The sequence below is a fragment of the Anopheles maculipalpis genome, chromosome 2RL (assembly GCF_943734695.1).
Source record: "Anopheles maculipalpis chromosome 2RL, idAnoMacuDA_375_x, whole genome shotgun sequence".
NCBI lineage: Eukaryota > Metazoa > Arthropoda > Insecta > Diptera > Culicidae > Anopheles > Anopheles maculipalpis.
Genome location: NC_064871.1, coordinates 28,950,564 through 28,968,712, shown reverse-complemented (window position 1 = coordinate 28,968,712; position 18,149 = coordinate 28,950,564). Strand labels below are relative to the sequence as shown.

Genomic DNA, 18,149 nt, shown 5'->3' with positions numbered 1-18,149 from the left:
ATTTTAATCAATGCATGATAATTAATGTATGCTTTTCAAAATATGTTTTTTTTTAAATTCATTTTTTGAATTCTATTTTTTGGGGAGAGTTTAAGCGTATAGTTATAACACGGACTGTGTGTTTCCTCTCATAATGAGAGAAATGAAATATCCTTGAAGTTGTAATTGAAAAAACGCGTAGATGTCATGCCAATTCACTTACAATATTGCTGTTACGGAATCAGCATTCCAGAGCGTTTTGTTTCTAGCACAAGTCTGTAACCATGCCGACAGAGAGCGTACACCACATGTATCTCCTAATTAGATGACGATTTCATTTAACACATTACAACAGAAGCTGATAAAAAACGTGGCTGTCTTGTAGGAGGATTCATATTTCATGTAGAAATGACAAGCCAAGACAAAAAGGCCTTTAAAGTTGCGTCGATTAATAACTTTAACAGCAAATGGAAGTCTTAAAAAGACGCATTCAAATTCATTCATTTCGCTTTGGTGGAGGTAGAGTTATAATTATAATAAAACTCTATTGCTTTCCCAAAAGTGCGTCATTAAGCATTCCAATTGTAACCGGTTGCTACTGGTTTTTGAGAATAGAAACGCCGTCTAACAGATGGTTCATTCAGCGAAATTTGAAGCTTTCGACGTACGCGCAATTCACGTGCTGTGAATCCGTAAAATTGAAGCCTCCTAGCACTGCTCCATAACTCGGCCATAGTGAACGAAAGAATGCATTAATTATCAATGAGCCACGGTACCGTTGCTGGCGCAGTGAATGAAAACGAAATTTTGTTAAACCTACTCGTGCGCACGATTTCTAAATTTTGGCCTGTTCCAAAACTTTGAGCAGGAATAATTGATGTTGAAAGAATATTTTAGTCAATGAATGTGCTGTTATAGTTTTTTAATTGTTTTAGAAGAATACATCAATTTTGCATTCTCTTTTAATGCCAGCCAGCAATGAATAGATTGATCATTACTTGTCTCACTTTTTTCTGAGGCGAGTAGCAAATCATCGAATTGGATGAATTGTATGATCGTGAAATAATAAAACAATTGAATGCTCGCTCGAGCATTAAAATGGCCTACTTGATAGCGTTCTCCAAGCAGGGTGCCCAGATAGTGCCTACCATGCGTTTTTTATCTCTACTAATGTTCGTGTGTGTTGAAACACATTTCAAAAGTTTTAACAAATTGAAAAACAAAAAAGCCAAACAAGAAAAAGATGGGTGAGTGCGATTTGAAACCTGATGCCCGAAAGGTTGTTAATAGTTTTGTTCTAACCGCAGTGAACTTCACACATGACCCGAACATATATGGTCGATGCCAATGGTATCCGTTGCTACGACTACAAACTTTGGAGTGTGATAAGTTGCCCCGTAGCGAGTGTGCAATCAAGTAGTAATGATTGGACGTGATACGAACTGACATAGTGGTTAGGGGTTCTTGTTGGTAAAAGTTAAAAAACAAACAATCTAAATTTAATACGAAGCTCATAGTTTAAATAGTAATAAATAGTAATAAATAATTAATAGCAAAATAAAGTCGAATCTTGCATAAAGAGATAATTGATAAACAAAAGGAAAAGTAGACTTTTTTATATGTTTAATAAAATGTTTAATAATGTCGCTACTAGATTTAGTTAGAGCTTGCCGTAGGAAGTTCCAATTAAATCAACTACTTTATTGAAAAGACTGAAAGCAAACGATGAATACAACAGGATCTGATCATAAGGACCTTTGTTTGATCATACCATCACAACATCACTACTGCCTTTTCTGCTATGTACAAAAGATAAGTTTCATGTGCCGTTAAATTACAGCCTTGTCCTAGTAGTTGTGCACCGTGTCATCAGATAATAAGAGCAAAACAACACATTCAGGCGATTCGACCTGCTCAAAGGACATGGATGGCATGTTCTGCCAGATTGAACTAATTAATTCAAAGGCCTTACGGTATGACTGCTATAACTGATGAAATAAAAGTATATAAATAAACACAAGTACTTAGTAGCAACCGGTGACGGGTAGCTCAACCTCAAGGGAGAATGAAATAGCAGGTTGGTGCCAAAGCAGACAATCAAGAAATACGAGGGCTGACAATAAAGTAAGGTCTCCATTTTTTTTTCATAGAAAATGACATTTATTTACAAAAAGCGATACACCGTTGGAAAGGCCAAGATTTTGGCTACTTTTCTACACAATCGCCATTTTTTTCCAACACCTTGCGCATCCGCACGATGAACTTGTCTATGCCGGCAGAATACCACTCTCCGTCCGCCTCGCGCAGCCAGGTGTTGACCTCTTTCTGAACCTCCGCGTCACTTTCAAACTTCTTCTCATCTCCTCCGGGATGTTTTTTCAGGGCGGCCTTCCTCTTCATCGCCTTCCTCTTCAAAACGGGTCACAACTTTGGTCGCACATTCTACGCGCCGCTTCATGTGGTCTTCGGTCAGCTGTTTCGGCACCCATCGGGCGGAAACTTTGTGATACTGCAAGTTGTTCACAAGGATATGACGGATTGTTTCGCTGCTACACACTCCTTCAAGCTTCTCTTACCTCCATCGTTGACGGCTGCTCAGCCAAGACTGAGCGGTCGGGGAAGCCTCACCCAGCAGCAAAGTGGTAGTGGGGGAACCAAGGAACACGGTGGTGTTGCCAGATTTCGCCTAGCGCGTGATCCGGCGAAGTTGCAGCGTTGGAGACCTTACTTTATTGTCAACCCTCGTATTGTGGGAACGGAAGAATACGCATGTGAGAAGCAAACGTGAGCTGTGGACATGACCGTGCATGGTCAAAATTATGTAATAAATTATAGTCATTTTTTAATAGTCTTTATGAATAACGATCCATACTTTTATAATAGGAAACAGTATCTTACAAGATTACATCAAAAAGACAGCTACAGTTGCGTTTCATGTTGCAAGCATGAGTTTTAAAGCAGATTCACAAGAATGGCTCCGTGCATGTCCTTGTTGTGACACTGGTAGGTCATTTGTCATTTGTAGTTCCACTTTTTTCAAATATATTTAACTCTTCTCCTAAATAAATTAACCATTTATACTAATTTGTACTTTTGTTAGCGTCCCAATTAAAACTAAAAATATTCCTTATCAAAGCATCATTTCAAATTCTGTACTAAATGCCCAATAATTAACTGTCCATCTTTGAATCTCTTGCACAACAACATGGTCAGATTTGTAACACACTTTTTTCTACTCTTTAAAATTTAATCTCTTTTGGGATTTAAAACGCTCTTTTGGGAATCAAAGTTTGCACTCTTTTTTTTTAATTTACTTTCTTCCAAACTGCTGTTTGAACGATAATCGTAAACAAGTTTCATTATTACTAAGCAATTAAAAATTTATCGAAAGAGATGGCAAAGTTTGATTAATTTAGTCCCTTGCGGTGGCTTGAAGGTACGAAGCTTGAGGCAAAGTCAAAAACAGACCCACGAAACAAACACGCTCAAAGTAATGTTGTTTCACGGGGGCCGGGGGGGGGGGGAGATGAAGCAGTAGGTGAAAAGTTTTCCCATTGGTATATGAAGTTTTTTTTTTTATTATGTACAGTCCCATTGCCAGTGCCCGGAAAAGGATCATTTAAATATGCGTCAAATATTGCAACACTTCTCCTTTACGTTGCGAGTGAATGAAGAATTTACGTTGGGATGGAATTTCGTATCTGAACCGAAATTCACCTATTTCGTCTAGTGGACGCCAGGGATCGGTTACTTGTATCGGTAGGTAGAATTTTAATATTTGTCAAAAGTAAACATTCTATAAACATTTCTGGAAAAGGGAAAGCGTTGCGTGCGGGCGGATGTTTTCCCGGACCGTAAGGTTATGCGGGCAAATCCTGGCAAATCTTTCATTAAGTTTTACGCCCATAGAACATTTCCCAGCGTTCGGATCGTACCGGTCGGCAACGGTAGCGTTGCTTAATTCGTTTGTGCTTTAAAGACTTTTTCCTTCTCCTCGCCCTTTTTTCTCCGTTCGTGCCCTGCCGAACGCTTGATAGGGTGTGCCTTGGAAGCTTAGCGTTCTATTTTTGCCCTTGGTTTTCCCTGTTCGATACATTCGCCGTGTCCAGGAAGGTTTTGTAAAAAGCCTGGGACCGATTAATTTTCATGATGCGTACGGGACGTAAACATAGCGAAAGCAAAGACCAACTGCACGGTCGTACGGTTAGTAAGGTGAATGACATGATTACGGCTTCATTAGATAGCCTGGGCTGGCTGGTCGTGAAGCCAAGAGTATTGTGATGAGGATTTTGGTTTCTTCCATTTTTTGAGGTCATGTTACGGGAAAAAGGACATTTTAGACAAGGCGTATAGAGGTGATGCCTTGCTGAAACGTTCCATTTACAAAAACGTAAAGCACAAAAACGTCTTCGAAACAGTTGCCACCAATTTAACACAAAAATTTAGAACCGAACACAGGCGAAACTTGCTATGAAATTGTTTGTTGTGGCACTTTTTGCCAAACTTGTGGTCCATTTTACGCCCAAGCAGATTCTCCGCAAGGTATCGGCGTGGAAACAAATTTAAAAGAAAATTTAAAAACAAAAATAAACTTTTATCTCCTCACCGTGAATGTGAAATAGAACACACAAGTCAATTTTAGCTGTTTTCCAAGAAAACACATTGCAACCTTCGCCGAACGGCAATGTGTATTTAATTTCACTCTCTTTTGACCTTTTGCCTTCCTATGGTGCCTTCTACACTGGAAGGAGTTTCGCCTTTGCAAATTCTTCTCAAATTTGTGGGCATCCCTTTCCTTTTGGATGGTTACGAAGAAACTTGAAGCAGTACTGGGCGTGAGCTTGCTTGATGATCTTTAAAGAAGTTTTTTTTTTGCTGGGAGATAATAAGATGTTAGATCGAGTGCAGGCAATGGACTCAATGGATGAGATATTTTACATATATTCATGGATGAGTATTTTATGTTCTTTGGGAAATTTATAGACGTTGTTACAATTTGTTTAGTTTAAATGTCGTTGAACATGAAGTTTTCGATTTTTCAACAGGCAAGACCTGCTACTGAACCCCATCCAAACCGTCTTCCTGTACGTAGGCCTTGCTGTCTAGCTATGGGTAAAAAATAAATTCAAAAAGGTCAGAAACGGCAGGACAGGAACGTTCGGGGTTAAATTAATTTGCTTGGAATTAATTACGAAGCAGTAGCTTACTAATTGAGCCACCTGCTCAATCCTTTGAGACTTGACATTGAGTTGGGGTACAAATTGTTGATCACACCAACGATATTGTCCAAAAACATCAATTATCAGAAGTCAAAATACGATGATACTGGGGTGTGCTTACTTTTGAAACTGACTAAATCTTCGTAGCCGCGTTCGGAAGGAAGAGGCTCAGAAGGATTGTTGGCTCCGTATGAGTAGAAAGGCAATAGAGGAAGGTTCTGCAAATCATGCTGACTATACTGAGGTAGCCTGGTCAGATCAAGAAAATTCCACCGGACGGTTCGCCCTTAAATTTTGAAGAAAAGGTCGAGATATTGAATTGATAAACGATGGCGCTAGACGGTAAGCGGTTTCTAGTGTAGCAAATCTTGCAAACCGATTTATTTGAATGAGCAAACTGCATAAAAGCTGCATACAACTTATTAAAACATTGAATGCAAGCATGCATATTAGAACCACAGATTAATTAGAACATGATCAAGGTGTTTCTGAGCTTAGAACAAAGTATCCCGAATAGTTCCCAAAAGTATTGCAAATAGTCATGCACAATATCAACAAGGTCAAGTAATAAACTGAACAACATACATACAATGGTTCTGACTAAAATATTAGACCAAACATGTGCTATCACCTTTAACCAATCAAAATTAAGTAAACAGTTAGATCAAAATGCAAGAGGAATTTTCCACACTTCAGAACCTATCAGAATTTGGGCAAACAAAAATAAACACACACATTAACTTCAGGAATGTTAATTAATGGCACTTTCCATTCAAAATATTTTCACGATTTGTCCCCAAAACCTTCAAATAAAATATAAAACCACCGTTCTTGCAGCCAGTCACAAAGAGAAGCTCAGAGAATCTCGGAAAGGAAGTCAGTCGCGGAATAACAGCAGTCGCGGACAGCACTCAGAACGGACAGTCCGGAATAGGTAATCGCAGGCTAGCAGTTGTGAATAAACGGTCTTAGTTGAACGTGGTGGATCATCTCAAACAAGGCGTTAATATCACAGTGCTGGTGGTGACACTTTACACGGCACGGGATTCTCTTACCATTGCACTAGGATTCTTGCAGTAAGCCAAACCACGAAGATGATAAGAAAGTCAGTGGCTCACGCATAGTTAATAAGTCACGGAAGCAAAAATGGTTTCCCAAAAAAGATTCCTGACACACTAACGTCAAAATAATTGCAAACTACAGTGGCGTACTAGACGTCTTCAGTAACATGAATAAATGACTTCTACAGACGTATGCTGTAGAGAACTAATCATACAATCCAAAAACAATGTTTCACCGTCGCATCGTCGTAGAAAAAGCTAAAGTTCGAATCACCTTTTTTGTAGTCAACCTGTCCTTTACGCTGGAGGTGCATGCCCGATGCGAAATAGCGCAGGCAAGATTCGAATGAACGAACGATCAATTGGCATACCGTGGAACCAAGGCTGCAAGGAAACTTGGGGAGCGATCGTTTGTGAAAATCTTCCAACCTGACTTGTTTGTGTCCAAAAAAATCTGGCACTGAGGAGTAAAGATTTTCGTGAGGGAGGCCTGAAGATATTAAAGAAGAACATTGCTTAACACCATTTAATTGCTAGGAATATTTCACAAAAGCAGGGCAAGCAAACAATTTATGTTTTAAACATTTTCTCAAACAATAAGCTTTTTTATCCGCGGAAGGATTTCTCATATAGACCACTGAGTTCATACGATGTTCGTAACGGGCACCTCTTTTCCAACCTGGGAGTTGAAGTTGACCTTGCGAGAGGCCATTCCCTGTGATTAACTGCGTTATGAAGAACTCACTTCACAATGAGTTTAAAACTTCTTTCTTTCGACCTTGATAGCTTAAGCTTTGGGGGATTTGAAATAAGCATTTACAAGGCAAGTGCTTTTGGTTAACAGGGAGTAAAAGCCTCCCCTACATACATCCGCCACCGTGCTCTGATGAGAATCTCGATCCTGATTACTCATACCTCGAAGACTAGAGTTTTCGCAACTTCTTTTTGTGTGGATGTTTATAGATATTGAAGAACTCTGGTCTCATTACGTGCACAGTGCAATCCTGGAAAATTTCCACGATGTTCAACATTACGGAATTTTGCCTATCGTGCGTCTTTTATGGTGCTGTGAACATGCTTCGTTTATTGCTATTAACATTTTATGAAGATACTAGTATCCAAAACACATCCAAGGCTCACAATCATTGTCAGTATGGTTCAATTTTCATTTCAGTTGCTCGGTAGATCTGTGCGATTAGGACTAGGGCTTGAATTTCCTACGTTCATACTACACGTTTACAGGCAGCACAGTGAAAAAATGTAATCTTAATTTAAGAATGTTTGTAAATTGCTTTTTACGTTGTGATATGCTTGTAACGTATACAAACAGACCATTCTTTATGAATATAGAAAATTTTTAAATTGTTTAACATACAAAACATTAGCAGCAAATCTAATAAATCATATTTATAATACTTACTAACTTATAAGGCGCTACGACCGCTACTACAAGGCCAAGATGGCGCCAAGAGGTCTTGACCTGCCGCACCAGAAACCGAAAACGCTCACGGTTCCGCGCCGTCGTCCACTTATCCGTTATCCCGGCCACCACCTATCCACCTCAATCTGGGCCTACCACGCCTTCTCTGTCCGTGTGGACGACCTAAAAGGACTTTCTGAGCTGGGTCGTGCGTAACATGGCCAGTCCATCGGAGCCTAATAATATTTATAATAGCTACATCAAAACTTTAACCGAGTATGCCCGGGATAAGGCAAAGAATAAGGAAGAAAATGCCTTATCAATATAATTGTACTTTTTTTTTCAACACAAGTGGTGTTGACAATACGGCACTGGACCGTCATATTCAATTGTAAATAAATAAAATAAATAAGCTACATCAAAAACTGACAAATGTGATAGTTCGCCTTATGTCCCAATAAAACTAATTTGTCCAATTTTTACTCCACATTCCACATGTGGAGTCTATGAATTATACGAGACATTAATTGTCAACGTCGAAACCGATAGCGATTGTAAGGTCAAGTAAATAGAAGAATGTTTTAACTACTTCTTGGGCTGTTAACATCTTTACAAAAAACATCGAAAAAACTTCTCGCTACATTCACATAATTTCTGCTCGGACCAATCTCACAAGGCCATACCACTTTAGCTATTCATCCGTTTCCTCAAAGCGCTAACCAATCCATCACACTACTTTAAAGTCCGATACCAGCTTCGTGTCGTCTTCGTTAGTGAAAAACAAATTGAACATGATTGACAATCGATAAAGGCCCCTCAAATGAATTCGTTATCGAGCGAACAGTGAGAGCTTGATTTGATTTCAACAGTTTTATGTTTTGGTTGCTGGCGCTCATCTCACACTAAATTTCTAACTTTTGTAGTTTAACACTAACTTGTTGTTAACACTAAAGTAATGATGTTGAAAAACGTAATCGTGGTTCTCTTTTTTGTGATGATGTGAATAGGAAATATTTTAAAAGTTGGGAGAACCTTTATGTTTAGGAAAAAAAAACAGCCTAATGCGTGAGATGAAGCACTTTAAATTGGAAATCAGATTAAAAAAAAAACAACTAAGAGGATTTATATGCACTTTGGATAAAACTTACCATGGAAAAATATGTAACTTCACATTCAATTATTGAAAGTGCGTTTGATGCACTGCATGTCAAAAAAGAAATGTTAAAAAATACACTAGAAGAAATAGCGTTTACAATAGCAATGGCCGATGAAACAGTGTAAAAAAGTGGAGCAAAAACCATAAAAGAAACGTAGCTCGAACGGTATGGACAAAACACAATGCTGTAAAATAAATACATAAAGCGATCCTTTCAGAGAGTCGTATGCTTCAGCTTCGATAAAGCAAAATAACACTTTAAATCACCCACTCGAGACCATTAGATGTCGCTTCCGGATGTAGTTTCCTCTCGAGCTGTACCATTTTGTCGGGCGAAAGGACTGTAATAACTATCGATTGAGCTTTTTTTTTCTACTCATCCGGTCGTTTTGATGCAGTTGGTTCGTTTCAACTTGCATTGCACGATCCTGTCTGCCTACGCTACGCGTTGACATTGAAAAGAGTGCTGCACTAGTTGGCTCTTCGCCACGTTGGTGCAGAATTGCAGTATGATTACTTTCATTCGCATGGTATTAATTTACACGTTTAGGTAAAGAGTAAAACGGAAACGTTGCATTTATTTCTTATGCCTCTTTTAGAGTTTTAAATTCGTTGCTTAAATTTGCTTTGTATAGAGCAATTCCGCATAAAAATTCGATCAAATAATCTATAATATTACTGTAATCATGATCTGTAATCATGCCAAATAAAATTCCTGCTAAGGTGCTGGTAAGCTCTACACGAATATAATTGACTGCAAGCTAATTCCAACACTAATGATACCCAGATTGACTTGATGTCTACAATATTTGTCTGGAGCATTGTACTGATAATCGAATTCTAGAAACACTTCTTAGTTCCTAACTGTCGCGGCAGCTTTTGAGGCGGTCGAAGCGGTGTCTAGCAAAATTATTCGCTGATACGATCATCAACCCTTCTTACTAAAAGAAACCTGTAATTGTCTCATACTTTACTTTTCCTGTCACACCCATTGCCGCTGTTTCTTGGGAATAGTTGCTGAGGGAGGAGTGCTGGAGGAGTTAGTGCTGTAATTTGCCCTTCAAGCAACATCACGATGAAGATCAGTGGAGCATTGAGATCCGAACCGAAATAATAGGTAAATTATGAGAGCTTTTCCTGACAATTTTGGGCTTATGTTTTGGAGCCACAGGTTGTTTGTTCAGGGATCAGTTTTTCAAAGTGATATTTATTTAATTTACTGTTACTTTCATTCGCACAGCTGCGTCTCAAACTCAGTCTTGATTCTTTTTTTGTCCTCAAAAATCTAAAAAAAAAAACAGACTTTTGTCTGTTAAAGACTTTTGAGGAATCATACTGAATGCCTTCTGAAGGTGACCTGAAAATGAGCTGATTAGAGCGTTGCCTGATGGTTCCAAAACCTATATATGTATTTTTTTATTCTGATAAAGAATGACCTGGCTATATAGCTCTCAAAACACTTACCAAGCTCGTGGAAAATATTTTAAAATTCCACATATTTGTAACATCTGTAGCCAGCATACACATGCAATAAATTCATTTGGGGTAGCACTATAGTTAATATATTATCAAATTTTGAATTGAATATACCTTGAATTGAAAACAGGCTACAGGGTATAACTACTGGCTATGAATCAAATTAAACAATCAAATCGAAAACATAACTAAAACTGCTCATAGCTTCAGCTATCTTTTACGTCCTTTTGTATCCCGCCATTACGTTCTTTGATATGATACCCAATCTATTGCAGACATCAGACCGTTGCACACATAAAAAACCATTCCATAAATCCGAATACCACAGCTAAACGGCCTGCGACGTGTGAAGTAATCAAACATATCGTACATCGGACACGAATCATTCGTCCTCGACAGTCGTGTCACAGCGTGTCATCAGACACCCGACAACTCGATTTTGGGTCGAGCATGATTGGTTGGATCAAGCGTCAGTTGTCGTCGAAGGTGTCGAAAAAGAGATTGAAATTCAAATCACTTTCCTCGGCATACATTCGATTCCAAAGGAAATGTAACGTGGCAAAAAAAAAACGAAGATGAGGCACCCCAAACACATCCACACACACACACACGTAAGCTTGTCTCATTTCCTCAAGTGTTTGGCCGCTGGTGAACCATGATTTACAGTTGATTGGAATGTGACGTTGTCGGCTTTCTCTTCCGGATTGAACGCATACATGAGACCTCTTATCCTTACGATCGGACCAGCCGATGCTTGGATACTTTGGAACGTTTGTTTTACTCCTTGTTTTTGCTATGTCGGCCAAGGAGATGGAAGGTGGGCCCACTGTGTCCAGCAGAGCTGTGCCGGTAGGGACCATTTTATGAAGCTACGGGTTGTCTACTGGGTTGGAAAGGTCGACGTAAAACGGTTCCGGACCATCGGCGATGAGCAATTGCTAGGTCTTTCTGCACCATATGTGTCACGGTTTGGTTGCATTTCGTTCCAATAAAGCGATGCCAGTATATTGAGTCGGAATGAAGAAGTTCCGGGAAAGAAACTGTTGTAAAATGATGGTGCTGATTGTTCAGAGTTGTTTGTGACACTTAACTAGTACGACATATCAGATGGATAGTTGGTACAGCAATGTTACAATAAAATATTTAACAAGATATGCTTAGCGAAAAGATTAAAGTATTGTGCTACATTAAGTCAGTTTTAAATAAGAAATCTCGACACGATCGTTGGCATAGTTCCTCAGTAAATTTATCCCTCAGAAAGAATATATTTTTTATTCCTTAAAGGAAAGGCCTAGTCGTATTGCTAAAAAAGGATATTCAACACTTCTAATTCCAACAGTTCCATAACGGAAATGTTATTTGAAAAGGACACCTGAGCTTGAACTAGCTCGTCTCCATTTCTCTCCAATCTGATGGGTCAACTTATTTGATATCTTGTGTAGCCATAAGACAACCACTAGTTCTTTTTCAAAAGAAGTAGTTAAGCAGATAGTATACAGCATGGAAAACACACGAAACACTAGTACACCGATAGGGTTGGGCACAAGCATGAAGATAAATGGAGCTTACTAACTTCTGGAAAACGAACCCCATTGTTTTGATTGGACATTTCTGCTATCGGAATTTCATGTTTCTGCCTTCGGTTTTGGGTGAACGATTTCTTCTACGTAGTTTCTATGTCGTTTGATATAAAATTATATTAAAAACTTTATGTACAATGAACAAAGAAAAGTAAAGTAAAGTAAAGGTGAACAGAGACAATAATTTATTTGCAATAAAAAACGGACGAATTCGCATCCCAGAAGCAAGATAGCTTAAGGTGGGACAGCCACAATGAGAACGCTAGAAAATAAAATTATTGTAATTATTGTTATAAAGTCCGATAAGGTGATTATGAGTAAAATTGCATAAAGCATCATAAATGACACAGAAAAATAAACGAGAGCATAACATATAACATTTAAGATAAAAATTATATTTGGAAAACGATAGTCCTGGATTATGTATAGTGAAAAAACTGTGTAGATACATCTCTCTAGCTCTAGCTTCCAACTTTAGTGTAGGACGCACTTGATACATTAGCTTAAGAGATTTAAATGGTCAAACGTACAAACATAATCCGTTCTAGCGTCCGGGTAGAAATCCATCCATCCTTAAGTCCTACCATCCCTGTTGATTAATAGCATGAGAAATCAGTTCAGCTTTCTACCATCACACATTTCAATAGCATTTCCGCGGGCTAACATCGGGGAACGATCACGTTTTTGCCCTTTTCTCCGATCTAAACATCGAAACCCTTTTCGCCGGATGTCGCCACATTCAGTGTGGGATTAGGCTAGTTGATTGCATAATGCAAATTGCCATAGTCTGTAGCTTTGTTTTCTTTTCTTTTTTTTGCCAAATATCCGCTTTGAAAAATCCCATCATGTCCATCATTAGCTACCGGTTGGATCACCGAAATGGAGGCGCCTGGTAGCCCGTGACCAGAAATAGCTATTTTTTCCTGCATTGCTTCTTTCTGTGTCCGTGTCCTTGCCAAGGCGAAAATCTTTTCCTGCTTCGGAGATCTGATATCAGTCATCGTTCGTTGAAAATTGAAACCGAAACCGGATATTGGGGCGGAGTTCTTGTGTGGTGTACTTTTTGCCATTTGAACCATCTGGACTCCGCGCCCTAAACATCCTCCTCTTCATTTGAAAATTGAATTTGAATGCGGAAAATGAGGATGTAATTTATCATGCGTGCAAAGCCGCGCGAGCAGTAAGCTACATGTGGAAGAGATGTGTCTTGTTTTGTGCAGAGGTAGTCTAGCATTACCGTTTTTTTACAGCTGGGATCAAATTTTTACCGGCAGGATTACGGTACCTATACACACGAAACATTATCATTAGGACGATCTTTCACACGGGAAGGTTTCTCATAGGCTATTATTGCAACTTGCAAAGGGAAAATATTATAAACGAACACTCTTCGTGGTGGGACAAAGACAAGAAAAATCCGTGCTTTGTAACACAACGGAGAAAATATTATACTGATGTTGAAAGCGAAAACTTTGGTCTACTCGTAGGTCTAAGACACATGAGGTTTGGTGCAAAAAGCACCGTCACCTTTCGTACAGTAATGAATTCTCACATGAAATAAATTTACCTTTTCGCACATGGTCGGTGTAATTTCCCACTCAACAACGCCGGGGCCCATGTTTGCCATCTCAAAACTGATTTATAATACCAGCGGGTAGGCTTACACGTGCGTGCCGATATTTACGTTTCGAAACAAGGTGTCCCGACGCCGACGAATTGCTTTGATCATTGGGGTGCAAAAGAGAGAAAGTTAGGAAAAGCCCATTCGCAACTAGAAGTCATCCGAGCTGTGGTGCACAATTTGCTGCTACTTTACGACACATCGGGGTTAGAAATTATTACAATTTATGTTCTTCACCATCATCACTCATATGACCGGGGGAAGGATCTTTTGACGTAAAAATGGTTCGTGAAGAAATTAATAACGCTTAAACGGGGCGTATGTTTATTGTGCTGTGCGACGGTTAGGGGAGAAGATTAGCGATTTTAGTAGGTGAGCTTTTGGGGGAATAATTTTTTTTTCTTTTAATCTTAAGCAATTCTTACGAATTGGTCGCTTTGATATGTTTTTCTACGAATTAAATTCAATAACTTAAAGTCTCTTGAGCCTGATAAAAAACAACAAAGCAAGCTTGTATTGGCACAACAATATGCAGCTTCAAGTCTTTGTAACTGTTTTCTTTGGGCAGAAAAAATAATATTATTAAAAGACGTAGGGGACAAACAGAGCTTGTGACTCAGCGTTGGATTATAAACATGGGATTTGATTGTGCGAAGTAAAACATTGTGAAATAATTTTTTATCATTTACCCGTTTTTTTACATTAATTTCATAATGATGGCCAAGCCTTAATCCTAGGTTTGGTGTTAAACAGATTTTCATATGGATTTTTACAAACTTTAATTTGATTTAGTTATGTTTTCTATTTTATTTAATCTTCTTTCGATCGGTTCTTCTGGACCATGTGGTCGAGAAGAAGAAACTCGGAGCAATTATGTTAAGCAGATATGCTACACTTTTTTAAAGCCATTTTAAACCATTAGTGTTAGGCGTGAGGTGACTGGTGAGTAGAAAAGTTTTTATCCTTGCACGTCAAAAACATTTGTTTTAAAGAGTTTTCAGATAGATATGTGTTTTAAAAATTGACGTTAAAATTTGACAAGCTGTTGTCAAAATTCCAAACGGTTTTTTCGTAAGAAAAGCCTGGCCGTATTGCTTGCTGGAATTATAAATATCACGTAGTGAGGTTAGTCAGCCCTCACTACGGGAGGGTGGTCAGGATGGGATCTGAACCCCGGTCCTGCCGTTTGAAGACCGGTGCCAATGTCGCTTATTCCACCGAGCCGCCCCTGATTTAAGCATAATCTTTCATTTGAACATAAGCATCATCTTATATGATAATGTAAGCATCATATTTCATTTTAAAATATGAATAAAGCCGGATTCCATTTTTTTAGCCGGATTGAAGTTAAATCATACGAAAACACAAAAACTAAATTGAAGAATTAAATTGATATTTTCAAAACAAGTGTAAATAAAAAAAGTAGTGACGACAGAAACTCATCAACCCATGTCTTACGATGTGGTTTTGAGTGTAATCATCTCTTTCAAAAAGGTAGCTTCGTACTCAATAAAAGGCAGATTTTAATCAATACGGTCATACTGTCTCTTATGATTAAAAAAGAAGCTCCTTTCTAAAAAATGATTAAATGATGGGCAAAGGCATTGTAAGAAAGTTTTGGAATCGACACAAGGTGGAAAATATGAAATGCAAACTTCAATTCACTCAATCCCACACCTCGCCGTTGCGTAGTGTCGTTTCATAACCTAAATAGCAATTTTATTTCCTTTCATATTAGAAATATTGTGTACAATTCTAGTAGTAAAGAAACAAATTTTTTGTTACATTAACAACGTGCAAATCTGTTGGAAGCTTACGTTCTAGAAACGGCGCAGATGAATGCGTAAAAAGGTAGATATACGCAAAGGCAAACGCTCACAAACACACAACACAATCCATGGCTAGACCTACACCGACGGAGGATAAAATATGCTAAAGCTCAACCGTGAATAAATTTATAAGCCGAACGTGTGTTTCCGTTCCAGAGCAATGCTTTCACAGATTGGGCATGGCTTATAACGAGCAAGGCTTACATTTATGACAGCCCAAATCCATACCGACTCACAATGTTCACCGTACACTGTCTCCAGTCGTGGCCAGGAGCAGCAGTAAAACGACTGCAGTAAGTCGCTATGCTGAAGAAAGGGCACCAGTAATAGAGTGAGACAAGTGCATCGTAGAAATAATGCTTGGCGCCAGTGCATAAAGCTCTTAAGAGTTAGTATATGCGTCCGGAGGTATTTGTTGTGCATCCTGTGTGAAGGATAAGGATATGATGCGACACCCCGTTCTCACAGCACACAAGTGTCGGGCTATGGCTGGAAGGTTCGTTCGCATACAATGGCTCTGGCAGCTTAAGCCTGCTTAAGAAGTGGGTGGTTGTTTCGAGTTGAGAATGTACTTCAAAAGTTCAGTTAATGTAGCAGCGTATCATCGTAATCTTATGATTAGATAGGAAGGTTTCATATCAAACCGATACTACCGAAAGCTAACAACAAGCGGCATTGCCTCACGTTAATGGGAAAATCAATTTAACTCTTTCGATAAGTTGATTTTATAAATGTGACGTTGAGAAAGCAGTCATTTTATGATTTGCTACAAACACATGTGTAATGTTGTGATATTAAATCAAGCAAAACATTTGGAATAATGTAATATAGGAATAGGAAATATTTTTTAACACCTTGTTTAAAGAACTTTGGAGGCAACTAGGCTGGAATTGCTGCTCACATGTGCTCTCGAATCGATGATAATCGGATGGAGCGATACCTGCATAATTAGGAGGGTGAGATAGAATTTCATTTCAGCTAGGGATAGAGAGCATAGGGGACCATTGTTTCTTGTTTTTGAACTGCTTCCTATAGAATGCTGCCATTTGGATAAGGACTACTGGTCACACCTAAATTAGAAGCCAGCTTTTCCAGCGAGCATCGGTTTCTTTTAAATCAATACCACCAGCTCTGTGTCCACTCTCGTATTAGGATGTACTTTACAATATCAGTGTCAAGGTTAAAGTTCACGCTTTTTGAACGACAGAAGCACTTTCGTCATCCTTATTTGGTTAAAGCATCAGTGCCGTGAACCTTTACTATTTCCTTCAACTTCAGTTGGATTGTTAATACCGCTTTACATATAAATAGTAAAATTTTCTACAAATGAGGATATACTTATGTACATATATGTATATGTTTTTTTCGTAAGTACTGCCTGGCCGTATTGCTTGACTAATGAATACCACGTAGTGAGGTTAGTCAGTCCTCACTACAAAGGGACGGTCCGTATGGAATTTGAACCCCGGTCCTGCCGTATAAAGACCTGCGCCAATGTCGCCTACACCACCGAGCCGCCTCATAAGTACTTATATAATTTCACAAAAACACCTTCACTTCCTGCCATGTCCATGTCTTGGCCAAGCACAAAGCATGACAAGCAGAAATTTTTCAAAGATTATTTCGAGTAAATGATGACTCCACTTCATCCTCTTTGAGGTACTTTTTTAATGCAATAGGAGCCACTTTTGCGAGGCTGCTTGTTCTACAAATCTCAAAGATCACTCCCTCTCCTCAAGAAAGGAAGATATGACGTGAGATCTTTTTTACTTATTATCAACGATAGCTTCTGTTCAATTCTCCGGTCGATCGAAGAAATCGGTTAATCAGATACAGGCTTTTGACTCAGACCAAGCAGAAGAAGACTTTGCATTTTAATGCATACATTGTTCAGCATTTGTAGTTTTGTTTTTCTAACTACATAGTACATAGTACATATTACTGCCAGGCCGTCCTTATAGAATTAAAATTTAAAAAAATACATAGTTTTGAAAGTACAAGCTAATGAATAATACTTGTTCAACAATGCTACATAATTGTTAATTTTCTAACTGCATGCGTAAATTTAACATGTGCTGTATCAGTTCTCACTGTTTCATGTGTAAATTTGACAACTAAAAACCAGTTTTATGTGTAGTGAACTATATTGCTCATTGGCCGATATGAGACTGCCGCAGGACTTACTGATCCTGACTGTTATAATAGCACTCACTGATCGTCCCTTATCCACGCTCTCACTTTTTGACACTCATCCTACATATATAATAGATGTCCACGGTTGAAAAAATCACTTCATCTGCTCGCACTATTTATCCACCCAATCACGCGTGTTGGATGAAATCCAGTGCGCAGTTCCATAAAAAAATCACAACCCCGCTTACCATGGCTGGCATCAAAACAACATTTTTCTAAACCTTTTTTATCGCACTAACTGCCGAGTAAAAGTGTTCCACTGCACAGGTTCGCCCCAAACGCATGTGGAACAAAATGCTCCTTTGGGAAGCAAATTATCATATAAATAACACTGTACGTACTGCAAAGGGATGTGCATCCAAATTCGGACTGCTCACCAACAAATGGGTTTCGAGCGCACCCCAAACAAAACATCTGACTCCGGGCACGTGTTTAGAAATTCGATTGACAGCAGCATGGTGAAAAGAAAGGGTGTCCAGTTTCAGCCGCTCCAAGCGTGAGTGTACCCGTGGGTTGATTTTATTTTCTTGTTGAGCTTGGAGTTGGTGTGCAGTGGCTGAAAAGCTTTCTAAACCCTAAACGAGGTGTTGGTTCGAGTTACAGTACGTATGTGTT

At 38.9% G+C, this 18,149-nt stretch overlaps 3 protein-coding genes across 3 annotated transcripts in view; all 3 read right to left on the bottom strand.

Moving 5' to 3' along the window:
* LOC126559075 (coiled-coil domain-containing protein 25) overlaps positions 1-18,149 on the bottom strand; it is a 318,194-nt gene that overhangs the window by 127,883 nt on the left and 172,162 nt on the right. The window lies entirely within an intron of this gene.
* LOC126565981 (serine protease snake-like) overlaps positions 1-18,149 on the bottom strand; it is a 320,396-nt gene that overhangs the window by 233,941 nt on the left and 68,306 nt on the right. The window lies entirely within an intron of this gene.
* The window catches only part of LOC126558687 (inositol oxygenase), a 74,284-nt gene that overhangs the window by 46,906 nt on the left and 9,229 nt on the right, over positions 1-18,149 (bottom strand). The window lies entirely within an intron of this gene.